Source organism: Podarcis bocagei (assembly GCF_964188305.1).
Source record: "Podarcis bocagei genome assembly, chromosome: W".
Classification (NCBI taxonomy): Eukaryota; Metazoa; Chordata; class Lepidosauria; order Squamata; family Lacertidae; genus Podarcis; species Podarcis bocagei.
This window is the reverse complement of record NC_138131.1, coordinates 70,397,925-70,425,253: the sequence shown is the minus strand read 5'-3', so window position 1 is coordinate 70,425,253 and position 27,329 is coordinate 70,397,925. Positions and strand designations below refer to the sequence as shown.

The 27,329-nt window shown below is 48.8% G+C and overlaps 1 protein-coding gene and 1 long non-coding RNA gene across 2 annotated transcripts in view; one reads left to right on the top strand and one right to left on the bottom strand.

Annotated features, from left to right (window-relative positions):
- The window catches only part of LOC308578213 (uncharacterized protein), a gene marked incomplete at its 5' end in the record, with an annotated part of 719,745 nt that overhangs the window by 629,609 nt on the left and 62,807 nt on the right, over positions 1–27,329 (bottom strand). The window lies entirely within an intron of this gene.
- On the top strand, positions 619–1,523 carry LOC308578279. The gene is made up of 2 exons (XR_014003855.1): positions 619–728; positions 925–1,523. It is a non-coding gene; the product is annotated as an uncharacterized lncRNA (long non-coding RNA).

Sequence of the window (27,329 nt, the reverse complement as noted above, 5' to 3'; positions counted from 1 at the left end):
TACTGAGCACCGGATGTTAGCTCAGAGTGTCATGTGACCTGTGCTGGAAGTACAGGGGTGGAGTTGTGACTCTTCTGATGGAGATTGAAGGGTGCAGTCGCATTTCTATGTACTGCTGAATAACAGGAATAAAACATGTAAATAGGACTCCTGTCTGTCTCATTTCCCCTCCCTGGGGAGAATGCAGGGAGGGAGAGAAGCAGAGAAGCAGAGGGTGTGTTCTTTCTCACGTCTAATGAGAAGAATCGCCGGTTTGTTTACCTAGCCTGCCGGGAGTCGCAGACGGAAGGTAAACACAGTATCTCACTCAATTGCCTCGGGGGAGGCCAGGTACCTCTGACTGTGAGCTGAGATACTAACATATGGCAGCATTCGGATGGTTGCGATTCATCGGACATCTGCATGAGAGGCTGGTGGATTGTCCTCCTCTGCTCCAAGGGAGAAAAGCGTCTAATAGAAGCCAGAGGCTGAACAGACGGCTGAACCCAGAGGAAGGTGTTTTCCTAGCAACGGAGCTCAAGGTATGCTGCATTTTCGGGCTAAAAGTGTGAACGCAGATTGATTAATTCTCTGGTTCACGGGAGCTCTGCGTTTGAAAAACAAAAGCTCCAGGAGGACAGGCCTGCAGCTCAGAGGCTGAAGCCTGCATTCCACAAATTCTTGTGGTTGATAAACTGTCCTGTTGGAATGCATTGTTGCTAAGTAATGATCGTGGAAAGTTACTGGCAGTGAAGCTGGACTGTGAGGCTGAAAAGTGAAACAAAACCACGGAGTGTTTTGGCTACCAGTTTACGAGCTCTTGGAAGGGGACTTTCCATAGCAGCCAGCGTTTAGCTGCCAGGTGCCAAAGAGCGTAAACAACTTGCAGTTTGCCTGCTAGAGAAGGCAGGAAACAACTGTTGGGTTTTACAGCTTGCTTGAGAGTGTGAGCTGGAGGCTTGGCTTCAAGATGGATGCCAAGAAGGCAGGGGGTTTGCCTTACCCACCTCCCTTACATAATGACAATTATTCATCTTGGTCTGTAAAGATGAAGGCCCTGCTGCAGAATCAGAGGCTTTTTGATGTAATTGAAAACCCCATCCCAGCAGCACCAACCAGAGGTTGGGAATCACAGGACATGAGGGCCAGGACTGCTATAATTCTGTGTGTCTCAGATGAGCAGTTGGTGCATATTCAGCATTTACAACATGCGAAAGAGGTTTGGGACACGTTGCGTACAACGCATCAGAGAGATGCTGGTTCTTCAGCGTTGCTGTATTTTGAGAAGTTAACCAATCTGAGACTAGCGCCTGATGGAGATGTTCAAGCGCACCTGACAGAAATGAAGTTTCTGCGTCAACAGATGGTGGAACGCAATTTCCGTCTACAGGAGGAAGTGTTTTGCTTCATGATGATAAACAGCCTTAACCGGACCTACAAGGTTGTTGCCAGTCAGCTTGGTTCCCTACCGGCCACGCAGCTGACCGCGGAGAGAGTGTGTGCCGTGGTCCAGAATGAACACGACAGACTTGCTGCACTGGAAGTGAAGGACAGGGGGAGGGAAGAACAGAGTTCAAATTTCCCCACTGCTGAATCTACTGGAGAGCATGCTACAGCATTGAGCGCTGTCCGAAGCTACAATTGTGGACAGACTGGGCATCTACAGCAGAGCTGTAGAAAGCCACGCCAGTCAAAAGGAGCGAAGAACAGCTCTACGAAGCCTGAGGCGTAAGGCAAAAGCCATACCAAGTACCAGGTGAAACCTGCAAAGGCTATGATGGCGAAAGGAACCACGCCAGATGTTGGGAACGCCTTTATAATCGACACTGGTTGCACAAAACATATGTGTCCGCACAGAGAACTGTTTTCAACGTTGAAGAAGCAAAGCTTCGCTGTGAAACAGGCCAACGGTCAAGAGTTGGAAGCGACCGGAATTGGGACTGTGTATCTTGAGAGTCTGAACTTGACTATAAGCAATGTTTACCTGGTTCCAGAACTGAGATTTAATCTGCTGAGTGTGTCGCAGATTGCAAAGAAAGGACTGAAACTGTCCTATGATGCTAAAAGATGCAAGATCTACAAAGATGGAGAACTGTTTCTTACTGCCAGAGAGAAAGATGGACTGTATTTGTTGACTTTTGATCAAAGTGATTACATTAAATGTAATTCTTCTGATTCTAACGAAATCTCTCTTGCAGGTGTGACCAACACGAGCACCAGGAAGGTGACTAAGAAGGTCGACAGAGCATTTCAGCAGGTGTATGCTGATGTGATTGGTCCTCTAGAACCATCTAGAGGCGGTGCAAGATATTACCTTCTGTGTGTGGATTGTTTCACTAGTTATTCTTGGGTTTTTGTGATGGAGAAACCGCAAGAAACTTTAGAAAAGTTTCAGGAGTTTTGTGACAAGGTTAAAAGTATGCATGATGCTAACATTGATTGTCTCTTCACAGATGAGAAGCAAATTTTTCTGTTACAGAAGTTTCAGAAGTTCCTGGATGGAAGAGGAATAGACCACAAAGTTGCTGTTTCAACCGAAGCGTGGAACAGAGGGGTCTGTGTGAGAGTGAACAAAGAATTGCAAAAGGGGATGCATGCGCAATTGCTGAGTTCACATTTGCCACATGATTATTGGGCGGAATCGCTAGCGTCCTATCTTCACGTGTGGGTGAGAAAAGTCTCAACAGAGTTGGGATGTTCTCCTTTTGAGAAGCTGTTCAATAGAAAACCTTCTGTTGCCTATTTCAAGGTTTTCGGGTCTCATGTGAGAACAGAAGCTCCAGGTGGAGTAAAGAATGCCAGAGGCATTTTTGTGGGATATGAAAAGGGTCTCTACAGAGTAATTTTGTCTGAATCTGGTCAGGTGATTCTCACAAAGTTTCTAGAGAGTGCTCCGGAACAAGAGCGGGTAGTAGTACACACATTTCCCACAGATGACAATTCAGATGATGATGATTACACAGATTACAGTGGTACTGATGATGACACTGATAGCTCAGAGAGTTCAGTTGTAACAGTCATTGAGAGGAAATCTCACACAATGGATAGACCTTCACAGATGAAGGAAGAACCACTGTTAGCCATTGCATCTGGTTCTCAACAAAGTCCAGAGGATGAACCAGTGAGCACAGAGGATCAGAACCTCATATGCAGGTCTGAGAGAGTTACAAAGGGTGTACCACCAAAGAGGTACTCAAAAGAGTTTGCTAACTTAGCTGTTGCATGTGTTGCTATTGTTAACAACTCAAAGCAGGTTAAAGCAGTGTCTAAGTCAGAGACAAAGACACAACAGAGAGTAGCAAGCCAAGGTAATGCAGAAGCACTCATTCCTTGGAAGCCAAACAACCAGAGAGGTACACTGGTGAAACCAGTGGTGGGGAGTTCCAAGGGTGGAACTGAAACAACAGGGGACTGTTATATGTATAACAACTGTTTGTTCTCTTCTCTGGATCATGTTTTGCCTATTGATGCTTTTGGGGGAGGTTGTTGGGAAAAAGCACCAATGCAAAAGCCAGCTCCAGATGGCTGGAATGCAAAACAGGATGTTGTGGTTTGCAGATGTACTGTTGGAGAAAAGGAGGAGTCTATTCTCTGTACTGAGCACCGGATGTTAGCTCAGAGTGTCATGTGACCTGTGCTGGAAGTACAGGGGTGGAGTTGTGACTCTTCTGATGGAGACTGAAGGGTGCAGTCGCATTTCTATGTACTGCTGAATAACAGGAATAAAACATGTAAATAGGACTCCTGTCTGTCTCATTTCCCCTCCCTGGGGAGAATGCAGGGAGGGAGAGAAGCAGAGAAGCAGAGGGTGTGTTCTTTCTCACGTCTAATGAGAAGAATTGCCGGTTTGTTTACCTAGCCTGCCGGGAGTCGCAGACGGAAGGTAAACACAGTATCTCACTCAATTGCCTCGGGGGAGGCCAGGTACCTCTGACTGTGAGCTGAGATACTGCCTTTTTACCCAATCCCTCATTTTGAGGAAGTCTCCTCTTTTGAAGTCAAATGTGACTGTTCTGGATTTCCTTAGCAATTGTCCACTTCCATACTGTGTATATTTGATAGCACTGTGGTCACTGTTCCCATTTGATTCAACCACACCTACATCTTGTCAGTTGAGAGCATCAGGCAGAGCACCCAGCACCTACCGAATCCTTTTTTTATTCCAGCAGGTCTTTTTAATGGAAGTCTGATGTCATCAATGTTAACTTTTTCTGCAATGTATTTCTCGTGTGTCACTTCAGAGATGATTATAGTCAAGTGGTGTATAAGCTGTTTAAATAGTAAATAGTTGAATGCAATTTTAAAAATAATAATTGTATAACAAGGGGGAAAGCATACTTGTATCTGACCATATTTTAATGGGCACAGACTTTGATAAATAGCATCCTAGCCATAGGCTAATTTTGTGGAGTTTAAAGCTAAGCATACAAGTTCTCAAAGCATGCTTTGAAATCCATATGAACTCTAGTATGCTGTCGGGGGAAGAGGAAGGATGTGGTTGGCTGAAATGAAGTCCGATCCTGTACAGATAAATCACTAGTGGAAGCGCCAACAGAAACGTGTACAGATTATTTTTTTATTATTATTTTTTAATTAAATTAAATTTTATTTCCAATATGCACTATTTTAAAATCACAAACATATCACAAAAGAAAAAATAGACAAAGTTATACAATAAAACATCAAGACATAATTACATTTCTCCAAAAGTACTGATTATCATATCATCATTCTAACTTCCCTCCACCACGATTTGAGCTGTATCACCTTATTACCTTTCTTGCATTTCCTTCTTTCAACCTTTATCATTACTTCGCAGATTCTATAATTCACCTACTGTTATTTTGATATTGTCTAAGTTTTTTTCCATATATAATATAAATTTCTTCCAATCATTAATAAAGTTTTTGTTACTCTGGTGCCTAATCTTCTGTGTCATTTTTGCTAGCTCAGAGTACTCAAATAGCTTGTTTTGCCATTCACTAATAGTTGGGATCTTAGATGATTTCCAATTTTGTGCCAACAGTATCCTGGCTGCTGCCATTGCGTACTGGAACATGGTTTGATCTTCTTTCCTAATCTCCTCACCGACCATTCCCAGAAGGAATGCCTCTGGTTTTTTAGGAAATGTATATTTCAGTATCTTTTTCAATTCGTCATAGATAGAACCCCAAAACCTCTTCACTTCTTCACATGACCACCACATATGATGGAAGTCACCCTCTTTTTTTTTTTACACTTCCAACATCTTTTGTCTCCAGTTTTGTACATTTTCCCCAGCATAACAGGTGTAAAATGCCAGCGATACATCATTTTTTCCATATTTTCACGGAGGCTAACACATGCTGTAAATTTCATATCCTTAGTCCAAAGTTTCACCCATCTCTCATATTCTAAATTGTATCCCAAATCTATGGCCCACTTTATCATGACCTCCTTCACCTCCTCGTCTTTAGTATCCCATTCCAGTAATTGATTGTACATTTTAGATAAAAGTTTACTTTTTCCTTCTAATATTTCCGCCTGGAATTTTGATTTTTTCTCATTCATCCCTATTTTTTTATGTTCATTCCATAGGGCATTAATTTGGTGTACCTGTAGCCACCCTATTGACTTATCCTTTAAATCTTCATATGACTTAATTCTCCACCCTTTATCCGATTTAATCAAGAGGTCTTCGTAGGTCCATTTTTGGTTTCCCGTATTTAAATTTTTGATTGATAATATGTTAACTGGTGATAACCACCAAGGTATGCCCTTTTCCAGCAATCTTTTAGTTCTATTCCATACCTCTAACAAGGCTCCTCTAACAATATGATGGGAGAATCCCTTATGCACCCTTTCTTTGTCCTGCCATAAATAAGCGTGCCAGCCAAATCTAGCATCAAATCCTTCTAGGTCTAACACATCCAGATTCTCCAGAACTATCCAATCCTTAATCCAGCACAAACATGCAGCCTCATAATATAGTTGTAAATTCGGGACGGCAAACCCCCCTCTTTCTCTCCTATCTGTAAGCAGTTTAAACTTGATTCTTGCTCTCTTCCCCTGCCAAATAAACCTGGACAGGATCCTCTGCCAGTTCTTAAACATTGCCGTGCCTCTGATTACTGGAATATTCTGAAATAAGAATAATATTTTTGGAAGGATGTTCATTTTTATGGCAGCCATTCGTCCCTCCCAGGAGAGTGTTAATCTGCTCCAGCTGTCTAAATCTTTTTTAATCTCATTCCATGTTCTATTATAATTATTTTCCACTAAATTTATATTTCTTGTGGTTACCCAAATGCCCAAATACTTCACCTTTTTCACTACCTTGATCCCTGTTTGTTGTTCTAATTGAGTTCTTAAGTCATCAGGCAAATTCTTTGTCAGTATTTTTGTCTTAATTTTATTTAACTTAAACCCAGATAGTTTTCCAAACTCCTCAAGCAGCTCTAGAACTTTTCCCACACCTTTTAACGGTTCTTCTAATGTTATTACTAAATCGTCGGCATATGCCTTTAATTTATATTCTTTCACTCCTAATTTAATTCCTCTTATTTCTTGTGTTTCCCTTATTTTATTTGTAATTGTCAGGGGTTCAGGAGCAGAGGCGAGGGCAAGGGAGGAAACAGAGAGCGAGGGGGAGGAGTCCGAAGGAAAGATGAGTGATGACGACGACCCGAGATCTCCGAGTCTTTCCAGTGAATCGGAAGATTCACAGAAAGGAGCGCCAGTGACCAGAGCAAGGGGGGAGCTTAGGGGGACACCCCAGGAAGAAGGGACAAAAGGGGGTTCAGAGAGCAGCAGTTGGAAATCGGGGCCAACGTCCCCAACAGAGCGCAGTGGGGAGGAAGGGCGCCAGGCATCAGGATACGGCGGCTCGCCGCAGGGGGGAGGGCATGAGTCAGGAGTGGCCACACCTCCATCGGAGAGCGAAGAAACGGTCAAGCGGAAAGTGGAAGGTTGGGCGCGCGCGCCAAGTTCAAATGCACAGGAAGGCGGTACAGTAAGCAGCCCGGAAAGGGAGCCAGGTCCTAAAGCCCGCCGCAAGGAGACAGAAGGGTCCGGGGGGTCAGCGTCAGAAGAGTCCCGGAAGGAAGAGACCACGGGGGGCAGAGGGACCCAGAGAAGAAAGGAAAGGCGGAAAAGGTGGAGTAAGGCTAGGGTATTAAGTTGGTGTACAGGAGGCGGGGACTCAGACGGAGCTTCGCCGGTCTAGCTGATAAGACGTAGGGCTGCACGCGGCAGTTTGAAATTGGAAACTGTAACTCAATAAAGACTTTTATAAAGTGAACGCTGGCTAGCGTGATCCTCTGTGAGCTAGGATCTGGAAGCAGCCCTGACAGTAAGCTCCGTCCCCAGTTTTGGCACCTAAAGCCTCGCAGAGAGGGCTGAAGACTGGTGCCTACTCGCGAGCTCACGAACGGCAGACAAGATGACTGCCGAACAGCAGATAGCGGATCTGCAAGAAGCAGTGAGACAACTGAATGCCGAGATACTCGCATCCAGGAAGAGAGAGGGGGAAGCAGCCGCCGCCTACCAGGATCTCCAGATCAGGTTGGAAGTGCTTACGAAGCAAGGGCAACTGACACCCAAACCGGAGGGAATTGGGTTGGGGAGAAGAGCAGGCGGTCTAGTATCTCACTTCGATGGGAATTTACAACAGTACCCCAACTTCCGAGCAGATGTACAGTGTGCGCTGCAACTGCTGGACACGGACTTTAGAGATGAGCAAGAGAAGGTGGGGTTTATCCTGTCCCATTTGCATGGAGATGCTAAAGCATGGCTGCGTAATTTGTGGAGAGATAAGGATCCGGCGCTCCGAAGTGCGGATGCCTTCATTAAAGCGATGGATTCGTGTTTTTTATCAAGCATAGACGTGGATCTTGCCCGGAAAGAGATACATGGACTGAAGCAGGGGAGGGCCAGTGTAAGGCAGTATCATGCCCGCTTTTTTGCACTGGTCAGTGCCCTGGAATGGGACAGAGATTCGGCTCCAGTCAGAGACCTTTTTTGGGAAGGCTTGAGCGGCGCGGTTAAAGACGAAATTGCGAGGGGGGAGAGACCCCGGAGCACGCAGGAGGTCGTTCAGAGGGCACTGACGGTTGGGGTGCGTCTGGAAGAACGTCCGTGGAGCAGGGACGAAGGGTGCGGAGGGCGCGAACCAGCGAGAGGGTTTTCCTTCGTTCCCAGGGAAGCAGCGCGTGCGCAATCTATGCCTCCGCCAGGAGGGGGAGCGGAACCTATGGAGGTTGGAGGTGCCAGGGCTCAGTCAGCTACCAGAGCCCTAGCGCCGGGAGCAGTCAAGGCGAAGCCTCCTAGAGGGAACCGGAAGTGCTACATCTGCGACAGTCCTCAGCACATGGCGAAAGAGTGTCCCCAGAGGATCCACAAACACACTGCAGCCTCTGCAACGGTAACTGCAGCTACTCAGCACAGAGAACCACAGCAGGGAAACGACGGAGTCTGGCTGGAGACAGAGGCACTGGGGCCCAGCCAGACGAGTCAGTGAAGCAGTCCCCAGAGATTTTGCAGCCCACAGACCCCCTCCCGCCCAAACCAGTAGTGCAGCTCACTGCATCGCTCCAGCTACCCAATGGACTCACAATGGACGTGCCAATCACCGTTGACTCTGGCAGCAACGCGGACTTTATAGGGCAAGACTTTGTCGATCAGCACGCTATACAGTTGCTGCCTGCCACGCTGCCCCTGCAGGTTGTCACGGTGGATGGCAGGGAGCTGCTCGGGGGGCAGGTGGTGAAGCAAACACCGCCAATGGTGATGCGACTTGGAAATCACAGGGAAATCATCAGTTTTAATGTCACCCGACTGTCGGACACGCCTATTGTATTGGGCATGAGTTGGCTGGACAGGCACAGCCCGACGCTGGCTTGGTACCAGCGGCAGCTGGTCTTCGGCTCTTCCTATTGTGCTGAACACTGCATCCTGCCCCGGCAGGAGGGAGAGGAAGAGGAGTCACAGCTGCAGCTGGGGACGCTGCAAGCAGTCCCCCACAAATACGCAGGATTTTTGGAGGTTTTCTGCGAGAAGGAGGCGGACAAGCTACCCCCCCCCCCACAGACCATATGACTGCAAGATTGACCTCCTGCCAGGGGCGGCGCTGCCAAAAGGGAAACTGTATTCTATGTCTGAGGACGAACTACAGGAACTCAAAGAGTTCATAGATCATAATTTGGAGCGCGGTTTCATCCGGGAGTCCAGGGCAGTGGGGGGCAGTCCTGTATTCTTTGTCAAGAAGAAAGACACGCCCCAAAAAAGGCTCGTAGTGGACTATCGGACCTTAAACAGCATGACCAAGCCATCGGATTTCCCCATGCCCAGGATCGACGACCTCCTCGCGACGGTGCGCAAAGGACGTGTGTTCACCAAGTTGGACCTGCGCGGGGCGTACAACCTCATTCGCGTGAGGGAAGGCGATGAGTGGAAGACAGCCATGTTCACGCCCCTGGGCACCTACGAATACAGAGTTATGCCGTTTGGACTGCAAAATGGCTCCCACTGTTTTCAAGCTTTCATGCATCACGTGTTAGCGGGGCTCCTCTACAAGAAGTGTGTCTGCTTCCTGGATGACATCCTGATATTTTCTGAATCGCAGCAGGCCCACGACAGAGACGTCAAGGAAGTGCTGAGCAGACTACAGCAGCATAGGCTGTACGCCAAGCTGGAAAAGTGCCAGTTCGACGTGTCGGAGGTGGATTTCCTGGGCTACAAGTTGTCAGACAAGGGGCTCGCCATGGACAGCGCCAAGGTTCGCGCCGTGTTGGATTGGAAAAGCCCGCGCAACCGGAAGGAGGTCCAGTGGTTCATCGGCTTTGCGAACTTCTATCGCAAGTTTATCAAGGGATTTGCAATGCAGACGGCGGCCATCACAGACACGCTCAGCTCCAAGAAAAAGAAGTTCATCTGGACGGAGCAGGCGGAGCAGTCCTTTCAGGCACTCAAGCGTCTCTTCGCGTCGGAAGAGCAGCTACTACATGTCAACCCCAGCAGACCGATGAGGGTGGAGACGGACGCTTCAGACAGAGCCGTGGGAGCAGTCCTGTTGCAGCAAGACCCGCAGGGGGCTTGGAGGCCGGGAGCGTTCTACTCCAGGAAGCTCAGCAAGTCGGAACAGAACTACACCATCTGGGACAGGGAGTTGCTCGCCATTCATGCAGCATTCAAGGCGTGGAGACACTTCCTGATCGGCGCCAAGCACACAGTGCAGGTCTGCACGGACCACAAGAATCTAGAGCACTGGCGCACAGCGCAGTTCCTGAACCAGAGGCAGATACGTTGGGCAGAGTTCTTTGCGGACTTCGACTTCCGAATAGAGTATGTCCCAGGAGACACCAACGTCATGGCGGATGCCCTATCCCGTAAACCGCAATACCTGGAGGAGGCGACGCCAGCGACGGCCATGCACATCTTCGCACCGACAGCGTGGGCGTGCGCTTCGGCAACAGTTGACCTGGATGCGGTACGGCGAGCGTTGCAGGACGACTCCTTTGCGCAAGCAAAATTGGCAGAGGTGCACAAGGGCACGGCGACGACCGACGAGTTCCAGGAGCGCGATGGCTTGCTCATCCGTAAAGGGGCCATCTACGTACCGGGAGACGAACTTCGCGCCAAGGTACTGCAGCAGTTGCACGACGCGCCCACGGCCGGGCACTTTGGCACGGAGAAGACGATGGAATTAGTCGCTAGAGACTTCTGGTGGCCCAGAATGAGAGGGGAGGTCGCAGACTACGTGGCGAGGTGCGACACCTGCCAGAGGGCCAAGCCAGTGCACAGACCGCCGGCGGGACTGCTGGAACCGCTGCAAACCCCGTTCGAACCATGGGAGAGAGTGGCCCTGGACTTTGTCACGGATCTGCCCAGCTCGAGGGGCAAGACAGCAGTGCTAGTGGTGGTGAACTTGTTCCCCAAGATGGCGCATTTCATTCCGTGTGCGAAGGTGGCCACGGCGGAACAGACCGCCAAACTGTTCATACATCACGTGTTCAAGGTTCACGGTCTGCCGCGGTCTATACTGTCCGACCGGGGGCGACAGTTCATCTCGAACTTCTGGCAGAAGCTGATGGGCTTCCTGAACGTCAAGATCAACCTGGCGTCGGCGAGACACCCGCAGACCAAGGGGCAAGCGGAGCGAGTCAATGCCATCATGCAGCAGTACCTGAGATGTTATGCAAATCAACAGCCTGCAACGTGGGTGGATTACCTGCCACTCGCCGATTGAGGGAAGATGGCCGCCGAACTAGCTGCAGAGTTCTGGAGGTTATCTGAGGCAAGTTCTAAATCTGCTTTTTAAACAGGCTCGACATTGAGCCAACCTTTGAAACTCCCTTTATAATATATTTTAACTCCTCCAGAGTTTTTAAGTAGTTTAATAGTCCTTTTAGCTTGTTGCTTTTAAAAAAAGAGCTCCTTTGCTACCTTGTTACCTTGTTATCTTGATGTCCGGAGGGTTTTGCCCCCCGCGATGCCGCGCCCCTCAAGTCTGACCGACAATAAGGAAAACGGGTGACAGCTGATTTATTGCCAACTCCGTGTTACGCTCTGAACTATAAGCTATCAAATTACAAATCACAAACAGCTATCCCAAATCTTGCCTCATTTTGGACTTAGCTGGGTGGACAAAGATTTACAAATGGTACTTACTAGAAAGAAACGTAAGGACCTGGGGATAGTGACAAGTCCATTGTTCCAGGAGTGCTATGAGAAACAGAGTAAAATCACGCAATACTTTTTACACACAAGGGACAGCGAGAATGGAAATGGAAATGGAAATGAGCAAAAGATGGCTGAGATGGCTGAGTTGAAGCAGGATGAGGCTCTTCTTTTTCCCTCTGCTGCTCAAGATCACTCAACCTTCTCTAGAGGAATACAGGACACAGAGAATAACAACCAAAATAGAAATACAATGAGCCTGGCCCATGAAATAGTCTTGGCTGAGATATTATCTACAGAGTTACAGGAAGAAACCCGAAACTCCCAGAAACCCCAGACTTCATCTATGGGCTCCCAGACGGAAAATAATGACTGCTATCCTCAAGACTGGCTGCTCTCTATAAATCTGGATCTGGCAGCTATGAAAAAATACTTAACAATAACAAATGGGCTCCTGACATTAGTGGAAAATTATCCCCTCCAAGCTAAAGGCTCAGAACCTCATGGTGTTGATCCACAAACCACCCCTCAAGAGCCAGAATATACAAAGCAACCAGCAACCAGCAAGTGCACACAAGGATCAGCAGCGGAAAATCATTTACACCAAGGAAAGGACATAGGGCTGTATGTATCTGTCCCTAAAACTGAATTTCCTATCGAAGTAAATCAAAAGAAGCGAGGCATTAGTAAGAGATCCCATAAGAAGAAAGCTGAAACTAAAAAGAAAAGTAAGAACATAAAAACTGCAAGGAAATCTGTTACAAACCGACGTGCATGCAAAGTATGCTGGAAAAGACTATATAAGCTGATTCCAACAAAATCAAAAACAAACTCTAATAAACCTGCTACACATGGCAGCAGAGAGAACAACAGTGTGGATCCAGGAAAAAAGATCCAGCTGAAGTCTTTGAAAGAAACATCATTGCTGCCTAATAAAACAAGTGAGGAAACGGAATCACTACCCGGGTGCTCTATGCTGAAACCCCAAGGATCCATAAATATTAAAGAAGACTCACCCCATACTATTGATTATGGCAGATTTCAAGATGAGCCAGTAGCAGGGCAAGACTTGCCCCAGGATAAAGGATGGAAACTGATGTTGGCAGATAGGAAGTTAGCTTTTCTTAACTACCCGAAGCCAAAGGGCTTCCTTACACAGGAAGAACGCTCGGTGCATTTTGTGAATATTTTAGATGATATGCTACCAGGGAAAATAAAATTAAATGACATTACCTCAGTAGATTTCATATTCTACAATGGATATTCTCTGCGAGTGATTGCCTCCTTCAAAGATCAAAACTTGGCTAAATATATATATAGATCAAGACATCTGCTGTCAAAGAAAAGGGTAACGGTAACAAGATTTTTCGAAAACAGCACATGTTTGAAATTGTTCCCTGATGAGTTTACGACAGCTGAGATAAGATTTACTTGTAAACCAAAGGAGGAGAGAGGACACTCAAAAGACAAACTGGAACATACTGAGCAAGGGCCCTTGAAACTAAGACAGGAGATGAGATTGCCTAATGAGGGGATGGATAACTTCTACCCAGAAGAAAAGGCATTAATAAACCAGTTTGGATTGTTGCCTTTCTTTGCCCAATCTGAGATCTTGAGAAGATTGGAGACCCTTAGAAATAAGTTAACAGAGATGAATGCTCAGGGAAAAGTAAGAGAGAAAGAACCGGCAACGGACCAATTGAAGAAAGAGAACCTCTCTGAAAAAGCCAAGACAGACCTCATGAAAGATTACTTTTATAATACCTCTACAATTGCGGAGATAAACCTGTTAACAACAGATCTAACACAGTGCGTAAGGGACAGCAACAATCTACCATCTAAGAAGGAAACCATCCCTATGGCAACCACGAAAGACTACTTTTATATTACCTCTGCAGCTGCAGAGATAAACCTGAAAACAACAGATCTAACACAGTGCGTAAGGGATAGCAACAACCTACCATCTAAGAAGGAAACCATCCCTATGACAACCACAACGCGCTCTTGGACCAGCATGAGATACCTGGATGAGGATGAACTTGGTATCAGTCAAATAGAACACCTCAAGGTAGATTCGCCAAAAAAAGGAGTACTGATCACTAACGTTAGCACGCTGCACCCTTCAACTGATTCCATTGAGTACCTGGGCGATAATACATCTATGGACATTGCCAAAATGAATGAAATCCAACCAACAGATAAAAAGATAGGCCCAAAAAATCTTTCAAAGGCAAATTGACTAAGATCAATTTTTGGCAAGACAACGTGCAACCTTGCCTTGCTAACTTGGAATATTGCAGGTTGGCAAAAGAGGGTCTCTGACCAATCCTTTGCTAAATATATCCAGAGACATGACATTGCGTTTCTCCAGGAGACCTGGAGCACAAGTGAAGTGGAGTTAAATGGTTTTTCTGCGTTCTCCCTCCCAGGTCTTTTAAGTACTAGAGGGGGGCGAGTTAAAGGTGGGTTAGTTACTTTAATCTCAACAAGGCTAAGGGCCACATTTAAAAAACTAGACCCACTAGACCATCTGGCCACAGCTGTGCAAGTACAGTGGAGAACCCACAGCTGGCTGCTGATTAATGTATACCTACCCCCACAAAGAGAGAAAAGATTGATAAGAAATACTTGGGTTCAGTTAGAACAGTATCTTGACAAACTATTAAATCAATTTCCTGATGCCTCTGTAGTGGTGGCAGGCGACCTAAATGCCAGAACTGGACAATCTGATGAGGCTTTGTGTGCCCATTTCCACGAAACAGTCCCCATTATAGAGGAAACCCACCCAATACCAGCTAGAATCTCAAAGGATAAAGGCTGCAATTATGCCGGCTTATGCCTACTACACTTGGTCAATAAGTTGGACCTGGTTATATTAAATGGCCGTACAGAGGGGGAGAAGGTCGGAGAATTCACATTTATATCTAACAATGGCGCCTCCACAATTGATTATATAATCGTGTCGTATGATCTTCAAAACAAAGTTCTGGAATGCAAAGTGGAGGAGCGCTTAGACAGTGATCATCTGCCATTAAGTGCACTCGTAGCTGCGGGAAAGGATTTATCCTGCGCTGAAAAAATCGAGCATTCGAGCCCTACAGCTTTGGAGCTCAGATATTCGCGCATTAGATGGACAGATGAACTGCATAAGGAAATTTCAAGTAGGCTATGCTCAAAGGAATTCCTCATTAAGAGAGAAAACCTTATAACTTCCCCAAGCCATGAATTAAAGATAAATTTATTTCAGGAGTTAATTTTACTCCTTCAAGATCCCCTGAAGGAAAAAAGGAACAGGCCAAGTAGGCAATCCTCAGTATATAAAAACTCCAAACCCTGGTTTGATCAAGAATGTCAGGATATGAAGCTAAATTTACTGAAAAAATATAAGAATTATAGATCTGCCAATTTACCCCAACTCCCCACGGGCTGGTTTGAAGATAAACGGAATTATAAAATTTTGATCAAAAACAAAAAACTCCTGGCACAGAAAAGAGAATGGAAATGCCTAATAGATGCATCCAGAGAGAGAGATTCGGCCACCTTCTGGAGACTGGTAGCAAATGGAGTGCGACCTACTTCCTCAGAAGTGGAGTATACTATACCTGCAGGGACTTGGGAGGCATTTTTCCAATCTTCATATTCAGCTCTGCCTTTGACTCAGCCACTAATACAGTGTGCGGCAGGTGATGAGTGGCCTCCGGTGTCGGTCGCGGAGATTAGGAGGCTTATTCAGGCACTCAAACACAGAAAAGCCCCGGGAGCAGATAACATCTCTCCTGAACTTCTCAAAGCCAATATTGACTGGTGGGCCCCAGTCCTTGCCACCCTTTTCACCAGCATAGATCAAACAGCAATAATACCAGAGGACTGGGGATTGGCAATCATCGTTCCCATATTCAAGAAAGGCTGTAAACTTGATCCAGCCAATTACAGACCAATCAGTCTCTTAAGCATCATCAGCAAACTTTATGCAACTCACTTACGTGAAAAGTTTGCGGACTGGCTGGAACAGGAGCACATCCTAAAGGAAGCCCAGGCTGGTTTCAGGGCACATAGATCAACTCTAGACCAAGGATTGGTATTGCAACATCTAGTGGAGAAATTGTTAGGTTATTTCCGTTCCACCTTAAAAGGGAGCAGGCTTTTGTAAGTAACAGAGTCTGCGCATGTCCTAGTCACAGGATGTTCATGTCATGCTGGATTCCCTTCTCAGTCAGGAAAGCTTCAAACTGCTGAGAAGTAAACTCCCCGCCCCGATCAGTAAATAAAGAAGAAATGCGTTTACCGTGCACATTCTCCAACCAAGCACAGAATTCCCTAAACTTCGGAAACGCTTGCGATTTCTGTTCGAGCAAATACACATGAATGTACCTGGAAAAAGAATCAATCAGAATCATGAAGTACCTTGCTCCTCCTAAAGAGGGCGCAAGTGGCCCAACCAGGTCCGCATGCACTAGCTGGTAGGGCTTGGAAGCCTGCCTGCTAGACTCCTTGCCTTTTGGAGCAACCTTCACCTTGTTCTCTGCACAGGATACACACTTCATGTGAAATTTACAGGGTTTGATGTTCAAACCTTCAACCACCTCTGGCATCTTGGCCAGTGCCTTCCAAGAGAGGTGACCAAACCGTCGATGCGCATCGTGAATGCAACCTGCATGAAGAACTTTGTTAGTTTGTGCAACACAACAAGAATCAGCATTAGATACAATAGCAGTGTCATCATAAGTTATATGGAACAAACCATCCATAAACTTTGCATGCAAATAGTCCTCTTTGCCTTTACTGATGACACAGACGCTCCTCTTGAAGGAAATCTGAAAACCACGTCCAGTAAGCTGTGGGACACTCAACAAGTTGCTCGCCGCTCCTGGAACATAAAGTACATTACTGATGGTAGTGTGCAGACTTGCAAGTTTCACAGTCCCTTCTCCTGCAATTTGCAACGTCCTTCCATCAGCCAGGTGGATCTCACCTTCCTGAGGCTTGAAGGAGATAAAGAGATGCCTGTCCTTGGAAACGTGGCGGGTGGCACCTGAATCCACAATAAACTTGCCTTTGGCTGTTGGAGCAGTCTTTACAGCAAGCAAACCCTTGTTTTGCACTGGTGTGGGCTTTTGCAGCTTGCCCCCCTGCTGCTCCTGGCCAGCAGACGTGCCTTTAGCCTTTGGTGAAGCAGTGCCAGCAAACATCGCTTTGTTTTTCCCTGGCGCGGGCCTTCCACCCCCCTTCTGCTTCGGGCCACCTGCAGGCTTTTTCTTCTGTTTACTGATCGGGGCGGGGAGTTTACTTCTCAGCAGTTTGAAGCTTTCCTGACTGAGAAGGGAATCCAGCATGACATGTCAACGCCCAGATCGCCATGGATGAATGGTCTTGCGGAGAGAGCAAATCAAACATTGCTGCAAGGAATCAAAACCTTGTTGCATGATGCCAATCTCCCTGATAAGTTTTGGGGGGAGGCTTTGGGGAATTTTGTTTATTCCTTTAATCGCAGATTGTCATCACCCATTGGTTGTACCCCCTATGAGAAGATGTTTGGCAAGAAACCCAACACCAAACACATGAGAATCTTTGGTTCGGACATGTGGGTACGCACACAACAAACCAACAAGCTTGGGAAGCGTGGGGCACATGGTTTGTTCATGGGGTATGAAAAAGGTGCATACAGGGTATGGATGACTGACTCTAAGTCCATTAAGTTCACAAGGAGTGTTGAGTACAATCCTAAGTGGGGGGAAAATGTGGGAATTTTCCAGAGTTACCCAGAGGAGGATGAAGGTGATGTCAAGCAAGCAGCTAAAGCTGAGGAAGCTGCTGATGATGAGGATGATGATGATGATGATGATGATGAGGAGGATGATGATGATGATCAGAGTTCGGATTCCAGTTCAGTGGGCGGCGCTGCTGCTGATGTCAGTGAGAGTGATGACACAGCAGACTACCAGAGCGCAAAGGCCTCAGTCAGACCATCTGATGCGTCTGACAATGAACTGGAAGAACCACTGTTCACCATTGGTCATTTTTCTCCTAAGAAAGAGGAGATGAGTCCAGAAGACTTGCGTCTAGTACGCAGATCTGAAAGGGCGACCAAGGGCAGACCTCCAAAGAGGTATGCTGATGAGTTTGCTAAGACAGCAACTGCTGTTCTTAGTAGCTCAAAGAAGGTTTGGGAACCTTCAAGCTTCAAAGAGGTTCAGGAGTTAACCTCTAAAGATGCTGAGCCTTGGCTAAATGCCATGAAGGCTGAAGTTGATTCCTTGAACAGGAACCAAACTTGGGAATTGGTACCGGTAGTCCCAGGAATGAGACTGGTTGGCAGCAAATGGGTCTTCAAGGCCAAGACAGACCAGAATGGCAAGGTAGTCAGACACAAAGCCAGATTGGTTGCCAGAGGTTTTTCACAGGTACCAGGACAGGATTACCACGAGACCTACTCACCCACAGTCAAATATGAGAGCATTCGGCTGATGCTCAAGGTCGCTGCGGAGGAGAAACTGCATGTTTCCCACCATGACATTAATACAGCTTTTTTGTACGGGATTTTGAATGAACAGCTGTACATGCTTCCACCTGATGGGATGGAGATTCAGAAAGGACTGATTCAGGTGTCCTACATGCCAGGAAATGAAATTCCTGCTGATCTGTTGTCTAAGGTTGTTAACAAAGAACAACTTAAGGTTTATGTACAAAGGTTGCAATTGGGTGAACCACAGGTACTACAGGTTACACGGAAAGGGGGAGGATGTTAGGTTATTTCCGTTCCACCTTAAAAGGGAGCAGGCTTTTGTAAGTAACAGAGTCTGCGCATGTCCTAGTCACAGGATGTTTATGTCTGCTGTTGATTCCTTTCGTTTTTGGGCAGTCGGTTCAGACACGCTGACAGAATGGACGTGTTTTCTTTTGTTCTGTTAAACGCTAAATAAAGTCTGTAAATTATGCTCTTCTGCTCTTCTGTGATGCAAGCTTTTGACTGTGCTTTCTGCTGAAAGAGGGTGCACCCAGCCTAGGAATGTGGCTAAGAATTTCCAAAGGCTTTGTGCCCCTAACTGTTGGATCTGCGTGACTACGGGAGGCCGATGGACGTCCAGAACTCCGGCTTGGGGGCCATGATGGACACTATCTCCCTGGCAGTTTCCCAACAGAAATACACCTCAAAGAAAGGAGGCTCTCTCTATGTAGCCTTTATAGATTTCAAATCAGCCTTCGACTCGATACCCCGGCACAGACTTTGGGAAAAACTAAATGTCACAAACATCGATAGACGTCTTTTGCTTCTTATCCGTAGACTACATGAAAATACTCGGATCCGTGTTAGATGCGACCGTTATGGGAACCTATCAAAGGAAATCCAAAGTTCCCATGGTGTCAAGCAAGGCTGTGTTCTTGCCCCTATTCTTTTTAACTTCTATATAAACTCCTTAGTCGGAAAGATGGAGGAAGCAAGCACTCATTCCCCAAATCTAAATAATACACCAATCCCGGTCCTTTTGTACGCGGATGATGCGGCACTTATTTCCTTCTCTTGTGTGGGTCTAAGAAAACTTTTACGAGCTCTTACAGAGTATTGCGAAGCTGAACACCTAATAATAAATTACACTAAATCAAAAATTATGGTGTTCTCCAAGAGAAAACTCCGACATAAATGGAAAATTAATAACCAACCTATTGAGCAAGTAACATCTTTTAGATATCTTGGAATAATTTTTGATGAGAAGGGATCTTGGTGCCATCAGATTAAGAATTCCATTGTAAATGCGCAAAGATCTTCCAGAGCTATCATAAGATTCTTTTACAGAAAAGGAGGTCAATATGTCCCTGCTGCCTCCCAGGTCTTTGTTGCAAAAATACTTCCACAATTGACGTATGGCACCCAGATATTTAATTGTCAAAAACTCAAGTCCCTGGAATCTGTACAAACTAAATTTTATCGTTCCCTACTAGGGTTACCTACCTGTGTCTCTAACACTGCCATTAGGCTGGAGGTTGGCCAACTCCCTATTAATGCCAGGATATGGATCTTGAAGATTCACTTCTGGCTAAAACTCATATTTTTCCCAGTGGGAGTGGCTCCATTGACTCTACTAGACCCGTTCCAGTCTAAATGGAGATTGTCGCTTTATGAAAAATTGAGGGGCCTGGGGCTTTCCTCACAAGAACTCATAGCCTCAGGCTTTGAAAAGGCTAAAATGATGGTGAGCCAGCGAATAGGAGATGTAGAGCTTCAGGACCATATGAGCAAGATAGATAAATATCCAGCTATCCAAGATTATGGAAAAGGGTTTAATCTAACCCCATATTTGCTGGACCTACAAATCGCAAAATATAGGCGGGCGTTTACCCTTACCAGATTTGATGTATTGCCATCTGCCTTACTAAAGGGCAGATACGAGGGCACACCCTATGCTGAACGAGTTTGCCCATGTGGTCTGAAGGAGGTGGAAACGGCTTCACATGTGCTGTTACACTGCGACCTTTACGGGGATATCAGGTTACTGTTTATCTCCCCTATCGTTCAGAAATTTCCAGGTCGATCTGAATCTCAGCGGCTGAAAAACCTACTAGGAGATAAAAACCCAGAAGTAACACTGAAAGTGGCCAAGTTTTCTGCGGCCGCGATCAAGCGGAGGGCATTAGCTGTAAAAAAGTAAAAGATCTGACCCCTGGATAAGCCCCCCCCCTTTTTTTTTAAGCCCATACATATACTGTAGTGCATATATGAGTATGTATATGTGTGTGTGTGTGGGTGTGTGTGTATATGTGTATTGTCTTCATGTATAATTTTACAACTTTTAATTGACACCATCATTCCCTTGTAAACTATTGTTGCCTTTTATGTTTTTTCTTTTCTTCTGGTCTATGACCGTAATAAATTCATTCATTCATTCATTCACCTGCCACTCGCCGAGTTCGCCTACAACAACACGAAGCACGTATCCACAGGGGTGACGTCGTTCTTCGCCAACAATGGAAGGCACCCCAGAACCTTTCCGGGACTGGAAAGAATGGGGGAGGGGGAGCCGCAGGCAGCGGACGCGTTCGCGTCGGAGTTGCAGGAGGTCCACGATCAGCTCCGGCGGCAGCTGGAGCTAGCTAAGCACGCATACAAGGTGCAAGCGGACAAACACAGGAGGGTTGGCGAAGAGATCCAAGTGGGCGACTGGGTCTGGTTGGCAGCCCACGCAGTGCCGGCCAGATCGTTAGCAAAGAAGAAGCTAGGGCATAAACAACTGGGGCCCTACCAAGTCGAGGCACAGGTTAACCCGGTGGCCTTCCGGCTAACACTTCCGGAGGGATCCAGGATGCATCCGGTGTTCCACAGATCGGTGCTCACTCCCTACAAGGCACCTCACAGATTTCAGGAGCCAGGAACACCACCGAGTCCGCTCCGGGAGGGGACCGAGCAGGGGGGAGTGCCACAGGAGGAGCCCATCAACGAGGTCACAGAGATTTTGGACTCTAGATGGGGGGAAGAGGGAGTAGAATACCTTCTCGCCAGAGAGGGCACCCCAGCCAGTGCCAACAGCTGGGTGCCGGGCTACGCTTTGGAGGAACCTCTGCTCAAAGACGAGTTTCATGCCCTCTTCCCGCACAGGCCCATGCCAGCCGAGTGTGGCTTTTCACACCCACGCTTTCAGCCAGCACATTCCTGGGGTTCGACTCGGACGAGGAACCAACACTGGACACGCGTTCCCCGGAGGGGTCACCCTCGGGATCTGCCTCAGAACCCTCGTATTGGTGGGATGATCGACCAGAGGAGCAGTGGCGCAGGAAGTGGCTGGAGGTTCCAGGTCGAGCGACGGACCCGGGAGCGACCGAGGCAGAGACTGACTGGGACGTGTTCGGGGAGGATCTGGGGTTCGAGCACGGCGGCACAGAGATGGAAGAGGAGGTGACCGTCGTCGACGAGCGCAGGGAGGAAAAACCGGAAGTCTTCAGTTGGATGCCTGCCACAGGAAGCGAACTGTATCCGGCACTCGCCCCCATGACAATGGAGCACCCAGCACCCACACCTGAAGGAGGGGAGGGGGGAAGGGGGGCTTCGAGGGGGGGATGGATGTCAGGGGTTCAGGAGCAGAGGCGAGGGCAAGGGAGGAAACAGAGAGCGAGGGGGAGGAGTCCGAAGGAAAGATGAGTGATGACGACGACCCGAGATCTCCGAGTCTTTCCAGTGAATCGGAAGATTCACAGAAAGGAGCGCCAGTGACCAGAGCAAGGGGGGAGCTTAGGGGGACACCCCAGGAAGAAGGGACAAAAGGGGGTTCAGAGAGCAGCAGTTGGAAATCGGGGCCAACGTCCCCAACAGAGTGCAGTGGGGAGGAAGGGCGCCAGGCATCAGGATACGGCGGCTCGCCGCAGGGGGGAGGGCATGAGTCAGGAGTGGCCACACCTCCATCGGAGAGCGAAGAAACGGTCAAGCGGAAAGTGGAAGGTTGGGCACGCGCGCCAAGTTCAAATGCACAGGAAGGCGGCACAGTAAGCAGCCCGGAAAGGGAGCCAGGTCCTAAAGCCCGCCGCAAGGAGACAGAAGGGTCCGGGGGGTCAGCGTCAGAAGAGTCCCGGAAGGAAGAGACCACGGGGGGCAGAGGGACCCAGAGAAGAAAGGAAAGGCGGAAAAGGTGGAGTAAGGCTAGGGTATTAAGTTGGTGTACAGGAGGCGGGGACTCAGACGGAGCTTCGCTGGTCTAGCTGATAAGACGTAGGGCTGCACGCGGCAGTTTGAAATTGGAAACTGTAACTCAATAAAGACTTTTATAAAGTGAACGCTGGCTAGCGTGATCCTCTGTGAGCTAGGATCTGGAAGCAGCCCTGACAGTAATTATCTCCAGTACCATGATAAACAGAAGGGGGGACAAAGGGCACCCCTGTCTTGTACCTTTTGAAATCATAAAGGAATCTGTTAAGTTATTATTAATGATTAATTTAGCCCTTTGGCTCGAATAAATTGCTTTGATACCCTCCAAGAAGGGCCCTTCTACCCTTTCCATGCACTTTAGAAGAAAACACCAAGATACATTGTCGAAAGCCTTTTCGGCGTCAACAAATACCAGAGCCGCAGGAATTTCATTTTTAGACTCTAAATATTCAATGATGTTAATTATATGTCTTGTATTATCCTTCAACTGTCTGCCTGGTAAGAATCCGGCTTGATCTTTATGAATTAATTTCATCAGATATTTTTTCAATCTTTTTGCCATTACTTCAGCAAAGATTTTATAATCATTATTAAGTAGTGATATCGGCCTATAGTTTTTTATGTCAAGTTTATCCGCATCTGGTTTTGGTATTAGAGTGATATGGGCCTCTCTCCACGAGTCCGGTATCCTCCCTCCCTGCAAAATGTTGTTAAATACATCTGTCAGGGATTTAGGAGCAGAGGCAAGGCCAAGGGAGGAAACAGAGAGCGAAGGGGAGGAGGCAGAAGAAAAGATGAGTGATGACGACGACCCGAGATCTCCTAGTCTTTCCAGTGAATCAGAGGATTCACAGAAAGGAGCACCAGTGGCCAGGGCAAGGGGGGAGTCTAGGGGGGCACCCCAGGAAGATAGAGCCAGAGGGGACTCAGGGGAGAGCAGTTGGAAATCGGGACCAGCGTCACCGCCAGGGAGCAGGGAAGAAGAAGGGAGCCAGGGGGCAAGCGCTGGCAGCTCACCACAGGAGGGAGGGCATGAGTCAGGAGTGGCCACACCTCCATCGGGGAGCGAAGAAACGGTTAAGAGGAAAGTGGAAGGTTGGGCGCGCGCGCCAAGTTCAAATGCAGAGGAAGGCGGCGCAGTAAGCAGCCCGGAAAGGGAACCAGGTCCTAAAGCCCGGCGCAAGGAGGCAGGAGGTCAGCGTCAGAAGAATCCAGGAAGGAAGAAACCCCGGGGGGTAGAGGGACCCAGAGGAGGACAGTCAGGCGGAAAAGGTGGAGCAGGGCTAGGATATTAAGTTGGTGCACAAGGGGCGGAGACTCAGACGGAGCTTCGCCGATCTAGCTACTAGACGTAGAGTTGCGCGCAGCAGCGTGAGAATGGAAACTGCAATTCAATAAAGACTTTTACTTAATGATCGCTGGCTAGCGTGATCCTCTGTGAGCTAGGATCTTCAAGCAGCTCTGACAGTAAGCTCCGTCTCACTCAATTGTGGGCATCTACAACCTCGAGGAGGGGAGAGAAGCAGGTGCCCACTAGCGAGCTCACGAACGGCAGACGACATGACGGCGGAGCAGCAGATAGAGGAACTCAGAAAAGCAGTGGCACAACTGAATGCCGAGGCTCTCGCATCCAGGAAGAGAGAGGAGGAGGCAGCTGCCGCCTGCAGGGATCTCCAGGTCAGGTTAGATGTGCTGACAAAGCAGACACCCCGGCAGGAGGGAATTGGGTTGGCGAGACGCACAGGCGGGCTGGTCTCTCACTTCGATGGGAACCTGCAACAGTATCCCAACTTTAGAGCAGACGTACTGTGCGCACTGCAACTGCTGCATAAAGACTTTAGAGATGAGCAAGAGAGAGTGGGATTCATCATGTCTCATTTGCATGGGGATGCTAAAGCATGGCTACGCAATTTATGGAGAGATAAGGATCCGGCGCTCCAGAATGCAGATGCCTTTATTAAAGCGATGGATGGGTGTTTTTTATCAAGCATTGACGTGGATCTTGCCCGGAAGGAGGTGCATGGGCTAAGACAAGGGAGGGCCAGCGTCAGGCAGTACCATGCCCGCTTTTTCGCCTTGGTCAGTGCCCTGGAATGGGACAGAGATTCGGCCCCTGTAAGAGACCTCTTTTGGGAGGGGTTGCACAGCTCGATTAAAGATGAGATCGCGAGGGGGGAGAGACCCCGAACCACCCAGGAGGTCGTTCAGAGGGCACTGGCAGTGGGGGTGAGGCTGGAAGAACGCCCGTGGAGCAGGGACGAAGGGCGTGGAGGGCGCGAACCAGCCAGGGGCCCCTCCTTCCTTCCCAGAGAAGCAGCGCGGGCGCAATCCACGCCTCCGCCAGGAGGAGGAGCCGAACCTATGGAGGTTGGAGGTGCAAGGGCTCAGTCAGCAACCAGAGCCCTAGCACCGGCAGCAGTGAAAGCGAAGCCTCCTAGAGGGAACAGGAAGTGTTACGTCTGTGAGGAGCCAGGGCATATGGCGAAAGAGTGTCCCCAGAGGCTCCACAAGCTCACTGCAGCCTCGGCAATGGTGACTGCAGCAATGCAGCAAGGAGGAACACAGCAGGGAAACGAAGCAGTCTGGCTGGAGGAAGAGGCCCTGGGGCCCAGCCAGACGTGTTAGTGCCGCAGTCCCCAGAGATTTTACAGCCCGTGAACCCCCTCCCGCCCAAACCAGTGGTGAGGCTCACCGCATCTCTCCAGCTGCCCAATGGAATCACCATGGACGTGCCCATCACAGTGGACTCGGGCAGCAACGCGGACTTTATAGGGCAGGACTTTGTCGACAAGCACGCTATACAGTTGCTGCCGGCCACACTGCCCCTGCAGGTTGTCACGGTGGATGGCAGGGAGTTGCTAGGGGGGCAAGTGGTGAAGCAGACGTCGCCAATGGCGATGCGACTTGGGAATCACAAAGAAATCATCAGCTTCAATGTCACTCAACTATCGGATACGCCCATTGTATTGGGAATGAGTTGGCTGGACAAGCACAGCCCAACGCTGGCTTGGTACCAGAGGCAGCTGGTCTTCGGCTCTTCCTTTTGTGCTGAACACTGCATCGTGCACCGGCAGGAAGGAGAGGAAGAGGAGTCACAGCTGCTGCTAGGCACGCTGCAAGCGATTCCCCACAAGTACGCAGAATTTTTGGAAGTTTTCTGCGAGAAGGAGGCGGACAGGCTACCCCCTCACAGACCATATGACTGCAAAATTGACCTGCTGCCGGGGGCGGCGCTGCCTAAAGGGAAACTGTATTCCATGTCGGAGGACGAGCTGCAGGAACTCAAAGAGTTCATCGATCATAATTTGGAGCGCGGTTTCATCCGAGAGTCCAAGGCAGCGGGGGGCAGTCCTGTATTCTTTGTTAAAAAGCGAGACACGCCCCAAAAAAGACTGGTCGTGGACTATCGCATTTTAAACAGTGTGACCAAGCCGTCGGACTTCCCCATGCCCCGAATCGACGACCTCCTGGCGAAGGTGCGGAAGGGAAAAGTGTTCACCAAATTAGACCTGCGAGGGGCGTACAACCTCATTCGCATGCGGGAGGGGGATGAGTGGAAGACGGCCATGTTCACGCCACTGGGTACCTACGAATACAGAGTTATGCCTTTTGGACTGCAAAATGGCTCCCACGTTTTTCAAGCTTTCATGCATCACGTGTTGGCGGGACTTCTCTACAAGACGTGCGTCTGTTTCTTAGATGACATCCTGATCTTTTCGGAATCGCAGCAGGAGCATGACAGGCACGTCAAGGAAGTGCTGACCAGACTAAAGCAACATAGGCTCTACGCCAAGCTGGAGAAGTGCCAATTCGACGTGACGGAGGTGGATTTTCTGGGCTACAAGTTGTCTGACAAGGGGCTCGCCATGGACAGCGCCAAGGTTCGAGCGGTATTGGACTGGAAGAGCCCACGCAACCGGAAAGAGGTCCAAAGGTTTGTCGGCTTTGCGAACTTCTATCGCAAGTTTATCAAGGGCTTCGCTATGCAGACAGCGGCCATCACAGACACGCTTAGCTCCAAGAAAAAGAAGTTCGTTTGGACGGAGGAGGCGGAGCAGTCCTTTCAGGCACTCAAGCGTCTCTTCGCGTCGGAAGAGCAGCTGCTTCACGTCAACCCCAGCAGGCCGATGAGGGTGGAGACAGACGCCTCGGACAGAGCCGTGGGGGCGGTCCTGCTGCAAAAGGACCAGCAGGGGGTGTGGCGACCGGGAGCGTTTTACTCCAGGAAGCTCAGCAAGTCCGAGCAGAACTACACCATCTGGGACAGGGAGTTGCTGGCCATTCATGCAGCGTTCAAAGCGTGGCGGCACTTCCTGATCGGCGCCAAGCACACGGTGCAGGTTTGCACGGACCACAAGAATCTGGAGCACTGGCGCACGGCACAGTTCCTAAACCAGAGGCAGATACGCTGGGCTGAGTTTTTTGCGAACTTCGACTTCCGCATAGAGTATGTCCCGGGGGACACTAACATCATGGCGGACGCCCTCTCCCGTAAGCCACAGTATCTGGAGGACGCAACGCCAGCGGCAGCCATGCACATCTTCGCACCAACAGTATGGGCGTGCGCCGCGGCCACCGTGGACCTGGAGGCGGTGCGACGAGCGTTGCAGGATGACTCCTTCGCGCAAGCAAAGATGGCAGAGGTGCAAAGGGGCAAGGCTGTGGCCGACGGTTTCCAGCTACGAGATGGATTGCTCATCCGTAAAGGGGCCATCTACGTGCCGGGAGACGACCTTCGCGCCAAGGTGCTGCAGCAGCTGCACGACGCGCCCACGGCCGGGCACTTTGGCAAGGAGAAGACGGTGGAATTAGTAGCCAGGGATTTCTGGTGGCCTGGAATGAGAGGGGAGGTCGCAGACTACGTGGCGAGGTGTGACACCTGCCAGAGGGCCAAACCAGTGCACAGACCGCCGGCCGGACTGTTGGAACCGCTGCAAACTCCGGTCGAACCTTGGGAAAGGGTGGCTCTGGACTTTGTCACAGATCTGCCCAGCTCGAGGGGCAAGACGGCAGTGCTGGTGGTGGTGGACCTGTTTTCCAAGATGGCCCATTTCATTCCGTGTGC